The sequence below is a fragment of the Cimex lectularius genome, unplaced genomic scaffold, assembly GCF_000648675.2.
Source record: "Cimex lectularius strain Harlan isolate CLEC.00 unplaced genomic scaffold, Clec_2.1 scaffold283, whole genome shotgun sequence".
In the NCBI taxonomy this organism is placed as follows: domain Eukaryota; kingdom Metazoa; phylum Arthropoda; class Insecta; order Hemiptera; family Cimicidae; genus Cimex; species Cimex lectularius.
In genome coordinates, this window is record NW_019394189.1 from 272,688 (window position 1) to 281,842 (window position 9,155).

Here is a 9,155-nt window from a genome sequence, read left to right on the forward strand (position 1 = left end):
CCCAATCGGAGGAAAAAAAATCTGCATTCGCCTGGCTGACGGACGACCGGTAATTTTCACAAAATCAAAACACACCCTACGAATTGGACATACGCGAGTAAAAAACGGACTGAACTGTTTTAAAATGACTGTAATTTATTATTGTACAAGCTTCGCAGTATGTGACAGTTAATACTAAAAAAAAAAATTCAACTAATCAATCCGACATAAGTTTACCGTACTCAATCCACATATTTTCCACATTTACACCAGCATTCTTCAACACCGGCTTAAAAATCATCTTGCATATTCGTGACTTTTTAACAATCCATCACTAAACAACAAAAAACCCCGAAAAAATACATTTTCACGACAAAAATCTTAAAACGGAAACAACCTTCACTTAAAAAATCATTGTTTGTTTACATCCCCTTTAACACGGTACCACAAGTGATTTACATTCGAAAATCGTCTGTAAGTTTAAAAAAAAGCTTGGTTTTGTATCAAAACCCCTTCGACCTTTTCGTCGGGAAAATATGAAAATCTGAGGGCTTAACGAGGAATTTGAATTTCCCGCCATTTTCTTCGGTTTTGTAATGCCCCTAGGTTGAAACACTGGCTTAGGTCGGCTTTTCACTTTCACCCAAGAGACATCTCACACTTTTTTTCATTCGTTCATTTTTTTTATTTATTAAATCAATTTCCCGAAAATCTCGTTGGCAAATATTAAAAATCAAAGAAAACGACGAGACCTGATAAAAAAGGGCTGAAGATGCTCAAGGAATTTCTTAAACGGCAACGAGTAGAAACAATAAATTGCCGTGTAAAGCTTTTATACACATTCTATTAGTAAAGCCGATGCGAATAAATCGTTGATAATTGTAGTAAATTTATTGGTACAAAAGGGATTGCAGCGTAATGCAATATAACTGCAATCTTGGTCCTCAGGAAGAAAACTGTGTACTTAGTGACTTATATATATTTTTTTCTTTCCAAAAGGTAGATTGGGGATGAGGCCAGGAAGACAGAAACAACATTTATTTTCTTGTCGAGCTTTCGGCAGAATATATCGCCTTCATCAGGACTTCGAAAAAAATTGTTATACTATATGAACAGGTACATGTGTGGATAACGGATAGCCGGTAGAAGGCGATATATTCTGCCGAAAGCTTGACAAGAAAATAAATGTTGTTTCTGTCTTCCTGGCCTCATCCCCAATCTACCTTTTGGAAAGAAAAAAATATATTTAAACTGAGAAGGCTGATCAATCACCAAAGAAAATATTAGTGACTTGTGTGATGCTTACTCTGATTACTGATTTATAGTAAGCTCATATCTGCACACAGATAATGCATGTCCATTGCAGCCCACTAGGAATTCCAACTTCCAAAAATGGTAAGGAAGTCACCTGTAGTAAGATGGATTGTATGAGCTGCACAGCAGAACAGAGCTGCATGTGTGAGGAGCTCCAGGCTTTGATGCATGTTTCACACACCTTTCTCATAGTCACATTCAAGTATTGCAAGGAAGAAGAAAAGTATGAATATACTAATCCTAGAAGCTGGGTTTTCACTGTGCGAAACTCGTCTTGCATTGTGGATACCTAGCTGGGACTCCAAAACTTTTGATGCGAGGGTGTTTCGAAGCGAGCCTTCCAACTGTCAGTTTTTCATTGCTCTAGTATCTCTCTGTGTAAACGCACACTTCTCGAGCTTCATAATGAACCAGGAGGACTGTATTTCACTTATACAACTATATCAGAGCTCTCAGTTTTTGTGGGATGCTAAAGAGAAAAGCATCAAAATAAGGACAAGAGAGGTTTCGTTGGCTCACCTTGTTTTGCCTTGTGGAAATGGTTTTAAACTGAGACGGCTGTTATGCGAGTAATTTTTGTCCAATGGAAATCCAGGTTGAGAATGCTGCCCATATACAGGTAGTTACTCCGCGTGAATCTAACTACAGCGCGGATGATGACCATCGTAACATAGACTGTTTCACCGATGGTTCACTTATTAAAGGCAAGGGAAGCGGTGCTGGAATACATATACCTAAATTAGGGATCAGCATCTCCTCCCCTCTTGGAAATAACACCTCCGTTTTTCAGGCGGAAATATGGGCCATTAATGTTTGCTGCAGAACACTTATGGATAATAAAATCAAGGGAAAAGATATTAGAATTTTTTCCGACAGGCCAGTCTTAGGTCATTACAAAAAGAGTTATCAACATCTAGGCTGGTGGAGGAAACTGTTGAACTTATCAATAGGATGACTTCTAGGTATGAGAATAGGGTAACCCTCATTTGGATACCAGCACATAAAGGACACTATGGCAATGAAGAGGAGGATAGCCTGGCCAAAGAAGGCTCAAATACTATATTTGTCAGGCCATACCTGGTATTACCCCACTCTATAAGCACAGTGAAAGAGAGTATTAATAGCTGGGGCATGAAACAATTCCTTAAAGAATGGAATCTGTCCCCCGGACATAGGCAATCGAAGGAGTTTGTGAATATCAAACCAATAGAATCGAAATGGCTATTCTCTAACTCAAGGAAGGGAATTAGGAGGCTGATAGGTATCCTGACGGCCATTGCCCTTTGAGAAGACCTCTTCGTAATGGGTATTTTACCAGACCCCTTCTGCCGTTTTTGTGAAATAAAAGAAGAAACGGCACGCACTACCTCACAGAGTGTGATAGGTACATCAGGTATAGATTCGAAACTTTTGAAGGAGGGGACATTACCAAATCACTCCCCCTGAGTTAAAATGGTCCAAAATCTTGGGGTTTGTGAACAAGTCCAAGAGGTTTATGCAGGACACGTGAACCGACCAAATCCCGGACCCTTTAGGGGGTACGAGTCTACCCAGGCATTTAACCCCTCGGGACTTGGTCGCCCGCCCTGCATAATTATATATATATGCTGCTCATATACCCTTTTGTCCTGTTGTGTTACCTGGCTCCTCACAGGCCATACTCTTAGTACAGTTTCAAGGTAAATATATGAGTAGTTGCTTGCCATTGCCTTCACTTTTTATCTGTGTATGCTGCTGTTTATGACCAAAAAAAAAAAATAAATAAATAAATGGGGGCTGAAGATGCTCAAGGAATTGCTTAAATGGCAAATGTAAAACTTTTGTACACAATCTAGCCGATGCTAATAATTGGTTTATAATTGTAGGAAATTGATTGGTAACAAAAGGGATTGCAGCATAATGCAAGATAACTGCAATCTTGATCCTGAAAGGTAAAGGTGAAGTTAGTGACCTAGCTGTGATGCTTATTCTGGTTACTAATTTGTGATAAGGCCAAATGTGCACACAGATAATGCATGCCCATTGCAGCCCGCTGGGAATTCCAACTTCCAAAAATGGTTAAAGTAAAGAAGTGATCTGTGGTAGGATGGCTAGTGTGAGCTTTTATTTTGTGGGACCTGTGGTACAATGCTCATAATAACATATTAAGTACAAAACAAGGTTAAAAAAATTGTTAGTTAAATTTTACTCATAACTAAATTATTTTCTAGTGCTTTGGTGAAATTTCTTTCAACCATCATAATTATTTTTCTAAAAATTAAAACTCATGAATTTTTGATTTGTTTAAAATGGCTTACATTAATATAAGTGGGAGATCACCTGACCATAAAACTTGAAACGAGCAAGAATTTCCACTCCGGAAAAAATCAAGTTTTGAGCTATATTGATACAGCATCTAGCATCATTGCAGACTATATAATGGGCTTTTTCTAAACACCCCTGTTGCAATCTGATACCTTACTAATTAATCCTATCTAGCAGTTTTGCACTGAACTATAAACTGCTGCTCCATATCTAAACTTACTGCTAAGTATATGCTAAATATTCTTAAAAGAATGTCCCTATTCACTCTCTAAATATAATTAACGAGGAATCAGACCCAGTATTTTCCTTCCTGAATTAGTCGGTTGGGCATTTGAGATTTCCATCGAAGAGCTTTGTTGAAAGAAACGCCTAAATATTTGACAACATTGACTTCCTTTATTTCAATGCCAGAAAGGAAACGCCGAGGTGTTTCATAATGTTTTCTCAGTCTACAAAAGTGTACAAATTTGAAACCCTTATCTTCTGCTTTTCATGTCAATGACATTTTGTAAAGTCCTTTCCACATTTCGAAGATTTTCGGACAAGGAAAAGCAAAGCTCATCGACATACAAAGGCCTGACTGTATGATCATTTATATTATCAACCAGACCATTTACCGCAATAGAAAATAAAGTGACCCTCAGAACCGAACCCTGAGGAATACCATTTTCTTGTATTAACGTACCGGATAAGGTGGTACCTAATCTCACCCGGAATTTCCTCATTTCGAGGAAGTTTTTAAAAAATGTAGTCATTTCCCTCTTAAACCCCAATCATAAAGTTTCTTAAGAATTCCAAATCTTCAGGTAGTATCGTATGCTTTTTCGAGCATGAAGAAGACAGCATGCTCTGTCTCTAAGAAAGTGTTCCAATAGCACTTTCAAGGAGGTCTACATTCTTCAGAGCTAAAGTGCCTGATATTGTACAGACCTTTTTTCTCAATAAACCAATTTAACTTTTTGTTATGGCTTCGGATGTCATGCTGAGACACGATATTAGTGAAATAGGTCTGTAATTTTCTGGGATGCTAGGATCTTACCCAGCTTTGCAATGGTATCACAACAGACTCCCTCCAGTTTCCTTTGATCTGTAAAATTGTGAAATATTTATTCTCTCGTTTTGGAAAATTTTTATATATTATTTGATTCTTTATGTTTTTGTTGTAATTATTAATTATATTATTCACTTATCATAAATCAGTTTATAATACTTCCTTTCACCAAACCAGTTAGAATGGATTTAAACACTTAAGGAACATCTATAATCCTTATATGGTTTATTTGCAACATTAACCCTTCATTGGGCAATTTCATCTTTTTTATTTAGTTTGAATTTTTGAACCAATTAGTATTTAGTATTTATTTGTTCTTTTATTTTTTTGGATGGAGTCGTTAAAGAGAAAATTTGTGTTTTCAGAAGTACATACTATTGACACCTCCCTAATATAAGTATAATAATCTTCATTATTTTGTGATCACATTTTAATCTTTCTTTGGTTATATTTTAATTGATTTTTATTTTTTTTATATTTTTTTTTAACATCTGAAAATTTGTATAACAAACCTGAAAAATTTATTTGTACAACTCTTCGATGAACATGGTAATGATTTTGTAGATTTTACAGATGCTAGTGAAATGAAGCAGAGAATTAATGCAAGACAACCATGACAGTGAATCAGAGCAAAGCGCCAGTGAAGATGAAGTAGAATAAGATGAAAACATACAAGTCAAAAATGCCCACGCTGATTATACTTTTTCATTGTAAAAGATAATGATACACTTTGGATAGGCAATCCCACTGTCTTGTTCCATAAAATGAGCAAAAAATATAAAAACTTTATCAGGTCTCACCAGAGTTGTGCTGGATAGATTTTAATATGTTTTTATCTTTCATCGCTATCGATTGACGATATATTGCTGTATAATAACAACTACATTGTTGTCAATAATGCAAAAGTGTATAAAGACATACAAAACCTATGAAGAAAACTGAGGTAATGGCTGTTTTGGAAGACTATATTTACTGTCAAAACAAAATCAAGGAAATGTGGAAAACCGATGGTGCCAGTGTGCTAATTTTGAGAGCTGTTTCTGCTATAAAAGATTTTTGTTTCTGATGAGATTGGCACACTTACGACAAATCAATGAGAATTGATTGAGAACTTTGTCATTTGTTTATAGAAGTATTTAAGTAGTCCTAATTATTAGTTCTTTTGCATTATAAATGTTTATGCTTATATTTTCATTCTAATAAAATGTTTCTATCAAGGTAACTTTTTTTCAAGTTGTTTTGTCATGATTTTACAAAAAAAGTGGGGAAAAAATGCAGAGCTGAGTGCTGCATGTGCCAACTTCTAAAACTTTATATAAGTGCCCACAGCAACAGGGTTAATGACTTAACGATTACTGTAGGGTCAACCTATAGAAAAATACAACTTTTTTCCTATTTATTTCCTACCAGTTATTTTCCAAGAATGAAGTGTTTGGAGTTGTTTTGCACTTGAATGTATTGTAGTCAGTTGGTCTAATGATTGAGCTGTATTTTAGACAGATAAATAAAATACTTTTGTACAAACAAATATACCAGAATAGTTTGTGCAGTTATTCATTTGTTAATCAAATTTGTTTACATAGGAGGATTAGGTGTTTAAACCATATAATACCAAGAGGCCTCAGTTCATAAAGAAAAGTGTCTCAAATTTTAGCCTGATACTAGGGAGGCAGAGGTATCAAAAAATTCACACTGCATTCGGTCATGAAACAATAAGTGAGCGCACTACCCAAAAGTGGTTCAAAAAGTTTGTTCTGGGAATGAGGGAATTTAAGCTGCAAAGGACAAAAGGAAAGGAGTTTGCATATGACCTCTACTTGTTTTTATATATATCCCTGATATTTATTACAGCATTTTACTTTTGCGTTTTACATTTATTAAAAAGACTGAGAACTAAGAAACGACTTAAATATTTTATTTTATTATTATTATTATTTTTTTTGCAAAGGCAGCGACCTCACTGGTCATTTAGGCCTTGGAGAGTAGGTCGAGACACCCATGGTACCTGGCATCAGACAGGCCCAGGCTCAAGGGCTAGGCAGTGGGGCCAACAGTCTCTCACGATTCTTTATAATTTGGACCTTGGCGCGCAGTGCTTATTCAAGGAGGGGTCGGTGCTGTCTCCATCGACACTTCTTCAAGTTCATCGTGGATCCCAGAGTCCTGAGTGTCCCCTCCCCCAACTCAGCCCTGGACCAACCCGGACAGTGTAACCCGCCATACCACCAAAAAATATTTTATTTATGTTGTATATAATTGGATTTTTCATTACTTTCACTGCATATTAAAAAAAATTACAGTTGTGATTCTTGCAAATTATGCAGAACCCTACCTACATGAGTAAATAATATGGCAAGTAAAATAATTTTGTTAACAATTAATTTTCCTCCAAAACTCCATTTTGTTTTTAGAAAAAGTTAAATAAAAATAGATTCCGAAAGAATTTTTCACTCACTTTCAGATTGAACCAAAATTCAATTGTTTCTATGGTTTTGTCCTCTGAAAAATTCTTATTGTTCTGTGGATTATTGTGACTAAATTTGTTCGTTGCAGAATGTGAAACAAAGCTCGCTTGTTCCTTCACCAAAAGGAGTTAGGAATTGTTTGTAGTGCCTTGGGTTTGTTATACAAAATTACATACAATATACACAAAAATCTGGACACTCATATTTTGTTGTTCACTTCAAACTATAGGTATGTATGTATTTTTATCTTTACAATAATCACAATATGCTTATTTTAACGTAAATCAAATTATAATGGTTTGAAATAAAATTCACTGGAATATACATGTATATAGTAATAGATTAAAATGTACCTAACAATATATTCTATCATTATATTGTTTTCCAGTGTTTTGGTGAATTTTCTTTCAAACCATCAATTAATTTTTTTAATATGTATATTGTAATTAATATAATTTAAAATAAAAGCATTTGGTTTTTAAATTTTTTGTCTTTGAGAATATAATGATATATAATGTAAGTACACTATGTTTTAATATTTTTTTACTTTTGAAATTGCAGTCTTTCCTTCTGTATTATAAGTATTGTTAATAGTTGTTTTCCATTAGTTGTGTCAAAACTCACTCATTCCAAAATAAATTTAAAAATTTCTCTTACATGTGAGACAATTTTGCACAATAGTATATCAGACTTCAATATAGAAGAAAAAAAACATACTATTAGGTCTTGTAACAAACTTTGTAACAAGTTTTTTGCATTTTCTGAAAAGTAGAGTAGAATGGAACTGAGTGTTGGAACTCATCTGCGCAATTGTTTTGTAATATTTGTGATATCTATATTGTTTTATTATTATGTATAATTATAGTACAGTTAATACAAATGTAATGAGTTTAATGGATATTTTACATTTACTGAACGGCTACATGCATGTCAGATGCATAAAAAGCCTACATTTTCATAACTAGCACCTAAATCACCTATTTTTATCCAGTAGATTTTTATTTGCCACTTATTTTACATCTTGTCAATATTAGTAAAATCTGAGTCAGTTCTGAACTACTGAAATTCAAAATTGAAGAATTTGGACATGAACATTGAGCCTCATGAAAGGGCATCCATATAATTATCTCTATCATAATTGCTAATCGCTATTATATGTGCCCATAAATTAAAACATTGTAATTACCATTTTATTATTGATACTATTTTAATAAGGCTGCATCGCAAACTACTTGTTCCCACTGCCTTATATTTGGAGAACAAAATCGCCTACAGTTTCTTTTTTTCCTTGTTCTGCAACCCTTGTCAATGTTCTGCTTTCGTAAATTAAAAATTAGCCATCAGCATACAATGGTTAATATAAATACTTGCTGCTGATGCTTGAAGTTGAAGTAAATCAGGATACATAATAATAAACAGGCCAATAATCATACACCATTCATGTAGGATTGCTAAAGTACTGAGTGGAAATTTAAAATTTTATATTTGCAACAACAAAAGTAAAGTAATTCGTCATACAGGAGGGCTTAATGTTGGGTTTTGTGGATGTTAGGTACTTTCTCGTACTATTCACAATTAAAAATCCATGGGCATGGATTTGAACCCAGAACTGCTAGCATAGCAAATTCAAGTAAATACCTAACCACCCTGGCCTCCGCATATTTATAACAGATAATTTTTATTTATTGGAGTGAAGTGCATTTTGATACCAAATAAAGAGAGAACAGTATGTGTACAAATGTTTTACAATAGTTTTTACAAGCTTAATAACAAACTCTAATTGCTTTACATTGTAAGCAACTATTAAATCATGCTTAATTTTTAGTCTTTATAACTTGTAATCTTATAATTCCAGTAGAACATTTGCAATATTTTTTTTATAATATATTATTTTATGTTTAATTATGATTTCCCTACTAAATATTTTTCTACTTCGGTTTTGAAAAGCAATTTAATTTTCAAAATAAGAGGCTGATGTTGAAAAAGATACTGCGTTTGAGTTTAGGCTTTAGCTTGGAAATTTAAACTCAGATTGGGATTAT